Below are 16,278 nucleotides of genomic sequence, written 5' to 3'. Positions count from 1 at the left end.
AATTTGAAGTATTGTTTCCTTTTTATATTGAGTTATTATTATCAAGGTTTGGCAAAAAAAATGCTTTTAACAATAAAATGAACAAATTTTCCCTTCTTGCAAATTTCTCCACCAGTTTCTGCAGGATGTATAATAAGGAAAGTTTATTGATTTCACCCACTTTTTGAGTGCTCAGGGAAAACAATAAATTACACATCAGACCAATTCTTCTATCTTAGTTGTTTTGTACAGTAATAAAAACAAATCTTTGCAATGTCAACCTGGCGATGCCATTACACTTATCACTAGCAGTCTTCTGGAAAACAACAATATATATATATCCTCCCTTTGAAGATTGATTTCTAATCACTGAGCAAATTAGAGTGTTACTAATGATGCAAAGATTCTGACCCTCAAGACAGCTTCAGTAACTACGTGCATTTATGACGCCTACTGTTTGCTAATCCTGTCCTTTTAAAAGCCCAAGCCTTGTTTCTAGGATAGTAAAGATCATTAAATGCATCTCAAGATTATAGTCTATCAGTAATTATCTTGTAGAATACAGCAACATAGTAAGAAGATTAAAAGTATGGCTGTTATTTAACCCAAGACTTATTTATACAAATTTACTACAAGAAAATTAAAAAGTGAAATTTGTTTCACAACACAAGACTAATGGCTTAATACTGGATAATAGTAAAAGGTGTTATTTTAAAATCTGATGCCATTATATCATTGAGGTGGATTACTTATATGATGTTTAAGGGTACTAAAATTCTAAGGTTGTCATTCCCTGGTGTCTCAGACGGTTAAGAATCTGCCTGCAATGCTGAAGACCCAGGTTCAATCCCTGGGTCAGGAAGATTACCTAGAGAGGAAATGGCATCCCACTTCATTTCCATGGACAGAGAAGCCTAGGGGCTACAGTCCATGGGGTTGCAAAGAGTTGGACATGACTGAGTGACTGACTGACTGATTTTAAATTGCATATTTTCAGAACTCAAATTTCATATATTTTGAATTGAAAACATTAAATCTAATGTAGTATCTCTAAGTATTAGTTAAATTTTAAGAAGGATTTTCTTTTTCTTACATGGGAAACTTTTAGTAAATGCATACCACATCCCTAAGAATGATAAGTGATTTGAATTTTTTTCTGGCGTTCAATACTTTGTATGGAATGGGTCACAGATATTACATAAAATTTGAGAAACTATTGATATGACAATGAGCTCTAGAAAATTTTATGCTGTATCTTTATTTAAAAACAACTCAATTTATACCTCTCAAACTTATGTATCTATTTTTTCTGCTTTTTTTGCTTTAGCACCAGTGTAATCAATATATGAATTTTAACTATGTCAGAAAAATTTATGACAATGAAATATAATGTAGCATAAGATTTTAATGATTAAATGTATTTATCAGAAATAGCCAAGTATCCTTAAGAAGAAATGCTGAGTTCTAAATCTAATCTCAATGAAACCAATGATGATACATAAAAATTGTATTTGCTTTAGAATATTTTCACCCAGCTGTGGGCCAAGCCTATCAGAAGAGACTGCAGAATAAGGAAGAATGTCACTGAAGACTGAAAATTTTTCAGAAAATTATATTTAAAATATAAGACAAAATCAAGATTGAAGAACTGAGATAAATAGGTAATAGGAAAAGAAGGATGAAATAGTAAAATTGTAAAGATGGCCAAAGAGTTTAGTCTTTTAAAAAGTGTCATTCTGTTAGGCAGTCAGGTTTGCACCTCTGTCAGATACTCCTTTTTATGATTTCCATGAACTGGGACTCACTCTGATTACTTTCATTAATGGAGATTCATCATATGTATGTAACAAAGTAAGAAGGATATAAAATATTATCAGTTGCCGCAAAACTAGAGATTACAAAAATTTCAATAATCACCACCAAGATGTGATCAACTCTAGCATACTGCAGTAGTGATGGTTCTAAACTATTATTCCACTGTTTCTATTTGTGGCCATACTGTGTATTTGTCCTGTTCTTCATTCCTCTTTACATCTCGCTGTGACACCAGCCAGCTTTCTCTCCTTTCTACATCCTCAAATCCCTTGAATCTTGACTAATAACACTTCACTTCTGCTTGCTCACTCAGTTTTCCATACCACTCCAAGCTTAACCATTCTACCCTCTACTAACTTTCAAATGTCTCATGTCCAGACTTGTCGGTCCTTTAATGGACCGGAACTTCGTGGTCCAGAGTCGACGTTAAGAAAGTAAGAGAGAGAAAGAAGTTGATAGCGATTGTTGGTCCTTTAATGGACTGGAACCTGGTGGTCCGGAGAGTAAGAGAGAGAAAGAGGCTGCTACCCCCGGTTTAGGCGGAAAGCCAATAGAGCCCTGTTCTCAGGGCTCGCGCTGCTGCGCGGAGGCACCGGGCGCCCCCTCGAGTGGGTGAAGGCGCAGTGCGCCTTCTCGAGAGGGGCTTAGACCCCGGGCAAGAAAGTGAGCTCAGCGGACCTCCGCGCTCCAAGGAATTAGCCAGAAGTAGAGAGAGAGAGAGAAAAAGAAAAAAAGAAAGAGAGAGAGAGAGAAAAGAAAGAAAGAAAGAAAGAGAGAGAGAGAGAGAAAGAAAGAAAGAAAGAAAAGGAAGGAAGGAAAGAAGGAAGGAAGGAAGGAAGGAAGGAAGGAAGGAAGGAAGGAAGGAAGGAAGGAAGGAAGGAAGGAAGGAAGGAAGCAAAGGTGTTTTAGGAAGGAAGGAAGCAAAGGTGTTTTAATCAACACGGCATGGGCATACATACTGTAGTTATTCTCAGCAAAGATAAATATTAAAATTCCAGACTTACAAAACATAAGAGGATCCCTATCAAAGAGAGAGTTGCAAACAATCACCTTTTACCATATGGCTCATGAAAAGGAAGAGGGTACTTATCACCCTAATGAGGATTCCTCAGCCCCAGGAAAGGCGTGCCTCTCCTCTTAATATGAATATTCAGGAATTAATAATGGCTAGAGGGTTCCTGACAGATCCAAGACAGCATACAGGAAGCCTCTTGTTATATGCTTCCTGACACAGACTATCAAAAAGAAAGGTCTCCTTGAACCAGCCAATTACCATCCAGTTAAAGTGTTCCTGTTAGAACATCTTACTGTTTCATAGTCTACTATTAAGTATAAGGACTCCTGGGTCTTAGGTATCAATTATTGTCTGAACATCTAAGTTCATATGGTATAAAGCATAGCTTGATATTAAATTCTCTTTGAAAAACTCTAAAACTGTAATGGACACTGAGAAATATATGATCTTTCCTCTGGTCATCTTTCAGTACATCTATCTGTGCAAGTCCAGTGTCTAAAGATAGTTGGTTAATTGGAGTAAATTATACAAAGCCCAGATTCCTTTAATTTCCTGCAGCTTCTTTTTTAAAAGCAGTATATATGTTTTAAGTGAAAGTCTCTTAGTCATGTCCCACTCTTTGTGACCCCCATGGACTATACAGTCCATGGAATTCTCCAGACCAGAATACTGGAGTGAGTAGCCTTTCTCTTCTCCAGGGGATCTTCCCAACCCATGGATTGAACACAAGTCTCCCACATTGCAGGTGGATTCTTTATTGGCTTAGCCACCAGGGAAGCCCAAGAATACCTGAGTGGGTAGCGTATCCCTTTTCCAGTGGATCTTCCCAGCCCAGGAATCGAACCAGGGTCTCCTGTATTGCAGGCGGATTTTTTACCAGCTGAACTACCAGGGAAGCATATATGTTTTAATAGATAAATTTAAACATGAAGATTGAAAATAAAAAGAGGAAATTCTCTGTAATCCATCCTAAGAAAATTACTGTTAACCATGTGTTGTATCTTCTTTCTTAGATACTAAGCATATTATAAAAGTATTATTTTCTTTTATGGTATCATAAAACTATAATTTTACATAACTTGTAGATGCGTGTTCACTTAGTGGCTACATAATATTCTACACAGTGTTATATATTTAATTATTTTTACTTATATTTAATTATGTTTACAAATAATGATTTTATATATACCTATGTAGTTATAAGTTTATATATTTGTGTAAGAACTTCTACATTAAAATTTCTCATACAAAATGTTGGATCAAAATATTTTTATGGATAAATTGCTCATTAATTAGATACTTAAAGTGTATCACATTCTGTGTGAGATGATGGCAATACAATGTAAAGAAAGTATTATATACTTTTCCTTATTGTGTTTCTCTTTCACTATCATCCTCTTGGTTTTTTTCCAATTCCATACTTCAGTGCCCTTAGATTGCTCTTCTGCAAAACAACTTCACCCTAACTGTATCTAACAATCAACCGTTACTGGGATTTTCTCAAGATTGAAATGTGTCATAGGGAAAAAAAGAATGAATACATTAATGAGCTACTGTGCTCTCATGCTTAGCAAATCAATGGTTCCTAAATCCTGTTGCCAAAATCCCCCTAAATTTTTTGTTGTTGTTGTTGTGCTCTACTTCCTGGCAATTATTCCTCATTCTTCATAGAAAGTATCCAGATTAACTCTGTTCTCCATAAATGTTGGAACCCATACCCTATTGTAGCAGATCATCTTGGCTTACCCATCACACAAAAGAAGCCATGTGATCAAATCTGTCTTAAAGTACTGGTATTAGAAAAATAAATGACCCAATCAAAAAATCGGCCAAAGAACTAAACAGACATTTCTCCAAAGAAGACATACAGATGGCTAACAAACACATGAAAACACATGAAAAGGTGCTCAACATCACTCATTATCAGAGAAATGCAAATCAAAACCACAATGAGGTACCATTACACGCCAGTCAGGGTGGCTGCTATCCAAAAGTCTACAAGCAATAAGTGTTGGAGAGGGTGTGGAGAAAAGGGAACCCTCTTACACTGTTGGTGGGAATGCAAACTAGTACAGCCGCTATGGAGAACAGTGTGGAGATTTCTTATAAAACTGGAAATAGAACTGCCATATGACCCAGCAATCCCACTTCTGGGCATACACACCAAGGAAACCAGATCTGAAAGAAGACACGTGCACTCCAATGTCCATCATAGCAGTTTATAATAGCCAGGACATGGAAGCAACCCAGATGCCCATCAGCAGATGAATGGATAAGGAAGCTGTGGTACATATACACCATGGAATATTACTCAGCCATTAAAAAGAATACATTTGAATCAGTTCTAATGAGATGGATGAAACTGGAACCCATTATACAGAGTGAAGTAAGCCAGAAAGATAAAGACCAATATAGTATACTAATGCATATATACGAAATTTAGAAAGATGGTAACGATAACCCTATATGCAAAACAGAAAAAGAGACACAGATGTACAGAACAGTCCTTTGGACTCTGTGGGAGACGGTGAGGGTGGGATGTTTCAAGATAACAGCATCGAAACATGTATATTATCTAGGGTGAAACAGATCACCAGCCCAGGCTGGATGCATGAGACAAGTGCTCGGGGCTGGTGCACTGGGAAGACCCAGAGGGATGGGGTGGGGGTGGAGGTGGGAGGGGGAATCGGGATGGGGAATACATGTAAATCTATGGCTGATTCATGTCAATGTATGGCAAAAACCACTACAGTTTTGTAAAGTAATTAGCCTCCAACTAATAAAAATAAATGGGAAAAAAAATCCTGGTATTAAATTGCAGTTTTTTCCCCCTCTTGTAAAAACAAAAGTGTTATCATTTCCTTAATTTAAAGTTTTTAAAATTAGCAAAGATCAGGGTCTTATGTTTCCTGAAGGTGAAATGTGCTGTCTGGTAAAGGAACAAATGAGAAGAGGAAATCAATAGATTTTCCATTCTGTAGATTCAGCATCTCAATCCTTCCACAATCTTTAGATGAGCATCCCGGGAGTGCTGTCTTAACACACACACACACACACACACACACACACACACACACTGAAATAGAAAAATAAACATTAAAGCACAATGCATATTTACTAGCTTAGAAGTATATATTTCCACAGTGAGAACTTCAATAGCTGTGAGGATTAGAAGTTATTCAGGATCACTAATAAATGATTGTTCTCACTTCCAGTGAAAAATACAGAAAACTGAACTAAAACCACAAGTTCACTTAGCACAGAAACAGCAAATGAAGTTACCTGCATGCTTAAAATTTCTGCTACATCTGTTTTCACAGTGGAAATATATAGGATACCTTCTTCATGCTTGTTCTTCTTCTAACTTCTGTTTTTACTTCTAATAGTTGAACAATTGTCAATTAAAGTTAATGCCTGTTTCACATAATTTGGGCTTTCCTCGTAGCTCAATTGGTAAAGAATCTGCCTGCAGTGCAGTAAACCCAGGTTCAATTCCTCAGTCAGGAAGATCCCCTGGAGAAGGAAATGGCAACCCACTCCAGCATTCTTGCCTGGAGAATCTCATGGACAGAGGAGCCTAGCAGGCTATAGTCCATGTGGACACAAAAGTCGGAGATGACTTAGCGACTAAACCACCACCTTCACATACTCTGTCTAAAGTAAAGGTAGGAGTGGCTATTCAGGCTCTTTGCATAGGACCTTAAAAAGATTAAGCATCTACTGGTAAAGAATCAGCCTGCCAAAGCAGGGGAAGTAGGAGACGCGATTCAATCTTTGGGTTGGGAAGATCCCTCGGAAAAGGAAATGGCAACCCACTGCTGTATTCTATCCTGGAAAATTCCCATGGACAGAGGAACCTGGTGGGCCATAGTCCCTGGGGTCACAAAGAGCCAGATGCAACTTAGTGACTAAACAGCAATAACAGTGTAGTGGATAATCTTTCAGTCATTAGAACAGTCTTTACAATTATATCTGTATTTGACACATACCTACTGAGATTATAAAGGATCTCTGAATAGCAGAATCTGAAAAAAATTGAAATATATTTGCCTTTTTGTTTTAAAAAATTCTATTATTTTCTTCTGATTATTGACCTATGTTGGTTCTGTAACATAATGAATCTCTAAAATAAGGTTTTGTTTGTTGGATGAAAGCAGTGAAGAAGAGACAGAACATATAGCAACATATTAGACTGAAACAAATTTCCTTTAAAGTCAGTGAGATCATAGGAACATTAAATCTTATCCTGCTATTGCGGGAAGATTTGAAAGGCAAAAGCTGAAGTTTCTTGTTAGACAAAGATTTGTAAAACATTCAGTTCAGTTTGGTCCCTCAGTCATGTCTGACTCTTTGTGACCGCATGGACTGCAGCATGCCAGGCCTCCCTGTCCATCACCAACTCCCAGAGCTTGCTCAAAGTCATGTCCATTGAGTCGGTGATGACATCCAGCCATCTCATCCTCTGTCCTCCCCTTCTCCTCCTGCCTTCAACCTTTCCCAGCATCAGGGTCTTTTCCAATGAGTCAGCTGTTCATATCAGGTGGCCAAAGTATCGGAGTTTCAGCTTCAACATCAGTCCTTCCAATGAACACTCAGGACCAGTCTCCTTTAGGATGGACTGGTTGGATCTCTTTACAGTCCAAGAGGCTCTCAAGAATCTTCTCCAACACCACAGTTCAAAAGCATCAATTCTTCAGTGCTCAGCTTTCTTGATAGTCCAACTCTCACATCCATACATGAGTACTGGAAAAACCCATAACCTTGACTAGCAGACCTTTGTTGGTAAAGTAATGTCTCTGCTTTTTAATATGCTGTCTAGGTTGGTCATAACTTTCCTTCCAAGGAGTAAGACATTACAGCTTTAAAAATAAAATTCTCTTTATGTTTAATGCTAACAGAAAAGCTAAATGAGGTTTAAGAGTTTACATTAGACAAAATATGCTGTCTACTGAATCCTCACTTCCACTGGGCAGCCTAGGCACTTAGCATAGCTTACTGGCTAAACTACAAGATGAAAGAACAACAGACCCTTTCAATAGAAGAAATGGAAGATGGACAGAAATTCATTTATTGATCCAAGGAATGGATGATTAAGTGAATGAATAAAAAACCTTATTTCATTATAATAATGGTAAGAACACAATTTCTTCAGTGTACAGTACAGAATAGATAAAGAACTTGTGGTCATAAATACACTGGGATATTATTTAGGCTTAATAAGAAGGGATTCCTGCCAAATACAGCAACATAGAAGAACCTTAAGAGCATGATGCTAAGTGAAATAAGTAACAGGAGAAATGAATTCATAAACCTTTGAAATCTGTGGGGTTGTTTTTTACAGCAACTAGTTTTGCCTTTCCTAAAGGTAAGTATGGGCATTCATTTAAATGTACATTCCTTATAAGGGGTCTTCTTGAGATAAAAATGCTAAAAAGAAAATGTAGGACTGGTCATCATGAAGCCTTCATTTTAATAAGAGAAGAGAGGCAAGAAAAGGTTAAGCAAATAGAGGCACTTAATTTCTTAGAAATCTAAGCATCAATACCCAAAGTGAACTGAGAGATTGAGCATGGCATAGGTGTATATTTCAGAGAGGATGTTGCAGCAATGCATATGTGAAGAGGTGGTGATCAAAGGAGGGCTTCCCTAGTTGCTCAGTGGTAAAGAATCCGCCTGTAATGAAGGGGATGCAGGTTCAATCCCTGGTTTGGGAAGATGCCCTGGAGAAGGGAATAGCTCATCACTCTGATACTCTTGTCTGGATAATTCCATGGACAGAGGAGCCTGGCAATGTAAAGTTCATAGGGTCATGGCAAGTCTGACACTACTGAAGCAACTATGCACCCATGGTGATCAAGCGTGAGTAATGTGGAGAGAACTGCGTGCCAAAAACTGAGGGTGCAGAAACACCTAGAGCATGAGTGCTAACTTAACAAAAGTGCCAGGTTTTTTTAGATCCTAGTAAGATAAGAATAAAATAAGAAGATAGTACAAACCAAGATTTGAACTGTACCGAGAGACAACTCAAGCAGTACTGTCCAGAAAAGAGGTTGGAGTTTTATTTACAGGCAATGAGAAACCATTAGAATGTTAAGCAAGGATGCTGACCACTTTGATTTATGTTGTATGGATAATTTTTGTCTCTGTAAAATAGTTGATGGTGAACTACAGTGGAGCCTTGCTTAACAAGAGAATTCTGCACTCTTCCAGGCAGATGAAGATGACTACAGTCAGGGTACTCACCAGGCAGGTAGAGAGCAGTTGTTGATCATAAATTTTATATGTAAAGCAGGTGCACAGTGGCATTTACAATTTCATTTCCTCAAATTTTATTCAGACTAAAGTTCTATTATTAAGAAACAGAAGGAAATATTTACCAAGTACTGATGATTTTCAGTAATGTTTTGGTATAGATAAAAGATTTAGGTATATTTGGTAAGCTTCCTGTGTTGAAAACTAAGTAATATATTTCATAAGTGAGGATTATTATTGTTGTTCCGTTGCTAAGTTGTGTCCAACTTTTTGTGACCCTATGTGTGGATACCATTTTACATAAGATTTTAAAACTTTCAAACTGGGAATTCGCTGGCAGTCTAAAGGTTAAGATGCTATGCTTCTACTTTAGGGGGCACCACCATGATCCACACTGTTCATATTGTCAATTGGGTTTTCAAGGCAAGAATACTGAAGTGGCTTGCCATTCCCTTCCCTAGGGGACCACGTTTTGTCAGAACTCTCGACCATGACCAATCCATCTTGGGTGGCCTTACACAGTATGGCTCTTAGTTTCATTGAGTTAGACAAGGCTGTGGTCAATGTGTTAAGATTGGATAGTTTTTGTGATTGTGGTCTTCAGTCTGATGCCCTGTGATGGAGAAGGAAAAGAGGCTTAGGGAAGCTTCCTGATGGGAGAGACTGCCTGAGGGGGAAATTGGATTTTATTCTGATGGCAGGGCCATCCTGAATAAATGTTTTCTTTTCTTTTTTTAATGTTTTCTGATTAGCATGAAAAGGCAAAAAGATAGGACACTGAAAGATGAACTCAGGTCGATAGGTACCCAATATGCTACTGGAGATCAGTGGAGAAATAACCTCAGAAAGAATGAAGAGACAGAGCCAAAGCAAAAACAACACCCAGTTGTGGATGTGATGGGTGATGGAAGTAAAGTGCAATGCTGTAAAGAGCAATATTGCATAGGAACCTGGAAGGTTAGGTCAATGAATCAAGGCAAATTGGAAGTGGTCAAACAGGAGATGGCAAGAGTGAACATCAACAACTCAGGAATCACTGAACTAGAATGGACTGGAATGCATGAATTTAACTCAGATGGTCATTACATACAGTACTGTGGGGAAGAATCCCTTAGAAGAAAGGGAGTGGCCATCATAGTTAACATAAGAGTTCAAAATGCACTACTTGGATACAAACTCAAAAATGACAGAATGATCTCTGTTCATTTCCAAGGCAAACCACTCAATATCACAGTAATCCAAGTAAATGCCTCGACCAGGAATGCTGAAGAAACTGAGATTGAACCTACATGAGATTGAACCTACATTGAGATTGAACCTATATGAAGACCTACAAAATGTTCTAAAGCAAACACCCCAAAAAGTTGTCCTTTTCCTTATAGAGGACTGGAATGCAAAAGGAGGAAGTCAAGAAATACCTGGAGTAACAGGGAAATTTGGCCTTGGAGTACAGAAGGAAGCAGGGCAAAGGCTAAGATAGCTTTGTCAAGAGAACACACTGGTCATAGCAAGCATCCTATTCCAACAACATGAGAGAACACTCCATACATGGACATCACCAAATGATCAATATGGAAATCAGATTGATCATATTCTTTTCAGACAAAGATGGAGAAGCTCTATACAGTCAGCAAAAACAAACCAGGAGATGACTGTGGCTCAGATCATGAACTCCTTATTGACAAATTTAAGCTTAAATTGAAGAAAGTAGGGAAAACCACTGGAACATTCAGTTCAGATAAGTTCAGTCTCTCAGTCGTGTCCTACTGTTTGTGATCCCATGTACTGCAGCATGCCAGACTTCCCTGAGCTTGCCGAAACTCAGGTCCATTGAGCTGGTGATGCCATCCAACCATCTCATCCTCTGTGATCCCCTTCTCCTCCTGCCTTCAATCTCTCCCAGCATCAGGGTCTTTTTAATGAGTTAGTTCTTCCCATCAGGTAACCAAAGTATTGGAGTTTCAGCTTCAACATCAGTCCTTCCAATGAATATTAAGGACTGATTTCCTTTAGGATTCACTGGTTGGATCTCTTGCAGTCTAAGGGACTCTCAAGAATCTTCTCCAACACCACAGTTGAAAAAAATCAATTATATAGTTCTCAGCTTTCTTTATAGTCCAACTCTTACGCCCATACATAACTAGTGGGAAAACCATTGCCTTGACTAGATGGACATTTGTTGGCAAAGTAATGTCTCTTCTTTTTAATATGCTGTCTAGATTGGTCTATGACCTAAATCAAATACTTTACAATACACAGTAGGAGTGACAAATAGATTTAGGGAATTAGATCTCATAGACAGAGGGCCTGAATAACTATTGATGGAGGTTCATGATATTGTACAGGTGGAAGAAATCAATACCACTCCCAAGAAAAAGAAATGCAAAAAGGCAAAATGGTTGTCTGAGGAGGCCATACAAATAGCTGTGAAAAGAAGAGAAGGAAAAGGAAGGAGAAAAGGTAAGATACACTCATTTGAATGCAGAGATCCAAAGAGTAGAAAGGACAGATAAGAAAGTCTTCCTCACTGATCAATGCAAAGAAATAAACAATAGAACAGAAAGAGTAGAGACCTCTTCAAGAAAATTAGAGCTACCAAGGGAACATTTCATGCAAAGGTGGGCACAATAAAGGACAGACTTGGTATGGCCCTAACAGAAGCAATACACAAGAACTATACAAAAAGATCTGCATGACCCAGATAATCACGATGGTATGATCACTCACCTAGTGTCAGACATCCTAGAAAACAAAACCAATTGGGCTTTAGGAAGGTTCTCTCTGAACAAAGTTAGGGGAGATGATGGAATTCCAGTTGAACTACATCAAATCTTAAAAGATGATGCTGTGAAAGGACTGGTAATGGTCAGATTTCATTCCAATTTCAAAGAAAGGCAATGCCAAAGAATGTTCAAACTACCGCACAATTGCACTCATCTCACATGCTAGTAATGTAATGTTCGAAATTCTCCAAAAGAGGCTTCAACAGTACATGAATTGTGAAATTCCAGATGTTCAAGCTAGATTTAGAAAAGGTAGAAATACCAGAGATCAAATTGCCAACATCCATTGGATCATCCTAAAACAAGTATTTCAGAAAAAAAAAAACCATTTATTTCTGCTTTATTTACTGTGCCAAAGCCTTTGTCTGTGTTGGTCACCACAAACTGTGGAAAATTCTGCAAGACATAGCAATACCAGACCACCTGACCTGCCTCCTGAGAAATCTGTGTGCAGCTCAGGAAGCAATAGTTAGAAGTGGACATGGAAGAACAGACTTGTTCCAAATCGGGAAAGGAGTATGTCAAGGCTGTATATTGTCACCCTGCTTATATGCAGAGTACATCATGAGAAACGCTGGGCTGGATGAAGCATAAGCTGGAATCAAGATGGCTGAGAGAAACATCAATAACCTCAGATATGCCCATGGCACCACCCATATGGCAGAAAGTGAAGAAGAACTATAGATCCTCTGAGGAAAGGGAAAGAGGAAAGTAAAAAAATTGACTTAAAACTCAACATTCAGAACACTAAAATCATGACATCTGGTCCCATCACTTCTGGGAAATAGATGGGGAAACAGGGGAAACAGTGGCAGACTTTATTTTTTTTTAGGGGGGGGGGCTCCAAAATCGCTGCATATGGTGACTGCAGGCATAAAATTAAAAGCTGCTTACTAATTGCCAACATCCACTGGATCATTGAAAAATAAGAGAGTTCCAGAAAAGCATCTATTTCTGCTTTATTGAATATGCCAAAGCCTTTAACTGTGTGGATCACAATAAACTGGAAAATTCTGAAAGAGATGGGAATACCAAACCACCTCACCTGCCTCTTGAGAAACCTGTATACAGGTCAGGAAGCAACAGTTAGAACTGGACATGGAACAACAGACTGGTTCCAAATAGGAAAAGGAGTATGTCAGGGCTGTATATTGTCACCCTGTTTATTTAACTTATATGCAGAGTGCATCATGAGAAGCGCTGGGCTGGAGGAAGCACAGGCTGGACTCAAGATTGCCGAGAGAAATATCAATAACCTCAGATATGCTGGTGACCTCACCCTTAAGGCAGAAAGTGAAGAAGAACTAAAGAGCCTCTTGATGAAAGTGAAAGAGGAGAGTGAAAAAGTTGGCTTAAAGCTCAACATTCAGAAAACTAAGATCATGCCATCCAGTCCCATCACTTCATGGCAGATAGATGGAGAAACAGTGGAAACAGTGACTGACTTAATTTTTCTGGGCTCCAAAATCACTGCAGATGGTGATTGCAGCCATGAAATTAAAAGATGCTTGCTCCTTGGAAGCAAAGTTATGACCAACCTAGATAGCATATTAAAAAGCAGAGGCATTACTTTGCCTACAAAGGTTCATCTAGTCAAGGCTATGGTTTTTCCAGTAGTGATGTATGGATGTGAGAGTTGGACTATAAAGAAAGCTGAGTGCTGAAGAACTGATGCTTTTGAACTGTGGTGTTGGAGAAGACTCTTGAGAGTCCCTTGGACTGCAAGGAGATCCAACCAGTTTATCCTAAAGGAGATCAGTCCTGGGTGTTCATTGGAGGGACTGATGTTGAAGCTGAAACTCCAATACTTTGGCCACTTGATGTGGAGAGCTGACTCATTTGAAAAGACCCTGATGCTGGGAAAGATTGAGGGCAAGAGAAGAAGGGGACAACAGAGGATTAGATGGTTGGATGGCATCACTGACATGATGGACATGGGTTTGGGTGGACTCTGGGAGTTGGTGATGGACAGGGAGGCCTGGCATGCTGCAGTCTATGGGGTTGCAAACAGTCAAACACGACTGAGCAAATGAACTGATCTGACCCGTGATCCATGACTTGGGAATTAAGATCCTGCATTACAGACAAAGAAAGTAACACACTAGGTGTTTAAAAAAGTAAAAATCTCAAAGAAACATCAAGTACAAATTATAAATATTTCATCAAATATATGTATACCTCTATTGGCTATATTTAATTGAGTTTGATGTTCACATAGTTTTGAAAGCATTTTTGTCTGCCCTTACTGGATTTTATTTACTATGAAGTACTTTTAGAAAATGATGATTGACAGACCTTGGAACTTGACACAGGAAGTTTCAACTTACACATTTTTTCCCCAACTAGGATGCTATCTGTATTTTTATCTTTTTGTGAAGTAAGCACTAGTACTTTGATACTCTATTAAAATGGAGTGTCACTTTGATGAACTATCTAATAGGCTGACATCAATACATCAGAACCTTCAGTTTCAGGACACATTCAAAAAGACTTATGAGCTTAAATCCAAGCATCCTGAACACTGAATGCTAAGTAGTGATTATGAAGAGAACATGGAATTTGAGAATGTTAGTTTATGCATATGAATTAAATCTAAGGTGGCTTTAGAGCTCTTCCAAAGGCTGTCTTTAGAAGATACTATTTTATATATTAATTTATGTCAAGTAAAAAAATTCAGAATAATTATATACATATAAGTTATGAAATTTATATCAAAGATCTGCATTACTAAATTAGCTGTTTGCATCAGTTTGTTTTACAGGATACATTTGTGCAAATAGGAAGTCAGGCATTTGACTAAGTACACAACATAATGAAGTATACCTATAAAACAGTTCATTTGGATAAAACAGATCCTGAATTTGGGGAATAATTATGCTTGTTGAATTACAGTGATCAAAACAAGTCCTGATTTACAATTGTTTTCATGATTGGGAATTTCCTCTTTTTTTCTCCTCTTTTTATTAGGCTTGTTCTAAGTTCTTCTGTATCTTAGTTTACTGGAAGCCTCAGCAGTTCTCTTCAATACATTGTTCTTGTTGTTGATCAGTAGCTAAGTCCTGTCTAACTCTAGGAGCCCATGGACTGCAACACCCCAGGCTCCCCTGTCCTTCACTATCTCCCAGAGTTTGCTCAAATTCATGTCCATTGAGTCAGTGATGCCATCCAACCATCTCACCCTCTGGCACCCTCTTCTCCTTTTGTCTTCAATCTTTCTCAGAATCGGGGTCTTTTCCAAGGAGTTGACTCTTGGCAGCAAGTGGCCAAAGTATTGCAGCTTAAACATCAGTCCTTCCAATGAATATTCAGTGTTGATTTCTGTTAGGATTGACTGGCTTGATCTCTGTGCAGCCCAAGGGACTCTCAAGAGTCTTCTCCCACACCACAGCTCAAAAGCATCAACTCTTCAGCACTCAGCCTTCTTTATGGTCCAACTTTCACATCTGTACATAACTACTGGAAAAACCATAGCTTTCATACATAAGAATGCAAGAATTCCCTCCTAACTTTAATCATTTGCAATCAACTAGATGTGGTCCATAAAATGCTGAAGTGTAACTATGACCTAGGTAACAACCTTAGCAGAGGCAATGCACTATGATTACCCAGATGTAACTATTAATTTTTGTATAGCTGTGGTAAAATACAGACTAAACTTGTGTTCTTGTAGTAAATTTATGTGTATGTATCTATGTGTTTGCATGACTGTGTGCGAGTTAAGAGCTCAAAGATAATTGTCACAAAACTAAAAAAGAGATACACAACTGATTCTCATTATTTGCAGTAGTTATGTCCTGTAAAGTCACTGTGAAGGCTGAATTGATTACTGAATCAGTATTCTTAGGGGAAATATAGAGTTATCTTTGAGAAGTCTTTAGTCAAAACACTTCAACAACACCTCAGTACCAACCTTGTTTACATGTTTGTGGGTGTGCTCAGTCGTGTCTGCCTCTTTTTGACCCCATGGACATGTATTTATTTTCAAAGACAGCTTGTGTTTATGTATTTATTAACTCAGTCAAATCCAACTCTTTGCAACTCCATGGACTGTAACCCATCAGGCTCCTCTGCCCATGGAATTTTCCAGACAAGAATCTGCTATTTCCTTCATCAGGGGTTCTTCCTGATTCAGAGATCAAACCTGTCTCCTGCATTGGCAGGAGGGTTCTTTAATATGGAACCCCCTGGGAAGCTCTCAAAGACACCTCATTTAATTTGTATTGTTGATTCATTAATATTGAGCTCACAGCCAACATAAGCCTGAAGTAAACTGACTTAACACACTTATTTTCTCTGTAAGGTACATTGTAGCCTTCCTTCACTTAGGAGAACTATGCAGCACTTCAGCATTAGACTTAAGAGTCATTTAAATAGCTAGAATCACCATTGACACCAACAACAAAAGACAGAAAAATGTGGCATTAATTATAATAC

This window comes from Odocoileus virginianus, chromosome 25 (assembly GCF_023699985.2).
Source record: "Odocoileus virginianus isolate 20LAN1187 ecotype Illinois chromosome 25, Ovbor_1.2, whole genome shotgun sequence".
Taxonomy (NCBI): Eukaryota; Metazoa; Chordata; class Mammalia; order Artiodactyla; family Cervidae; genus Odocoileus; species Odocoileus virginianus.
This window is presented reverse-complemented; position numbering follows the sequence as displayed.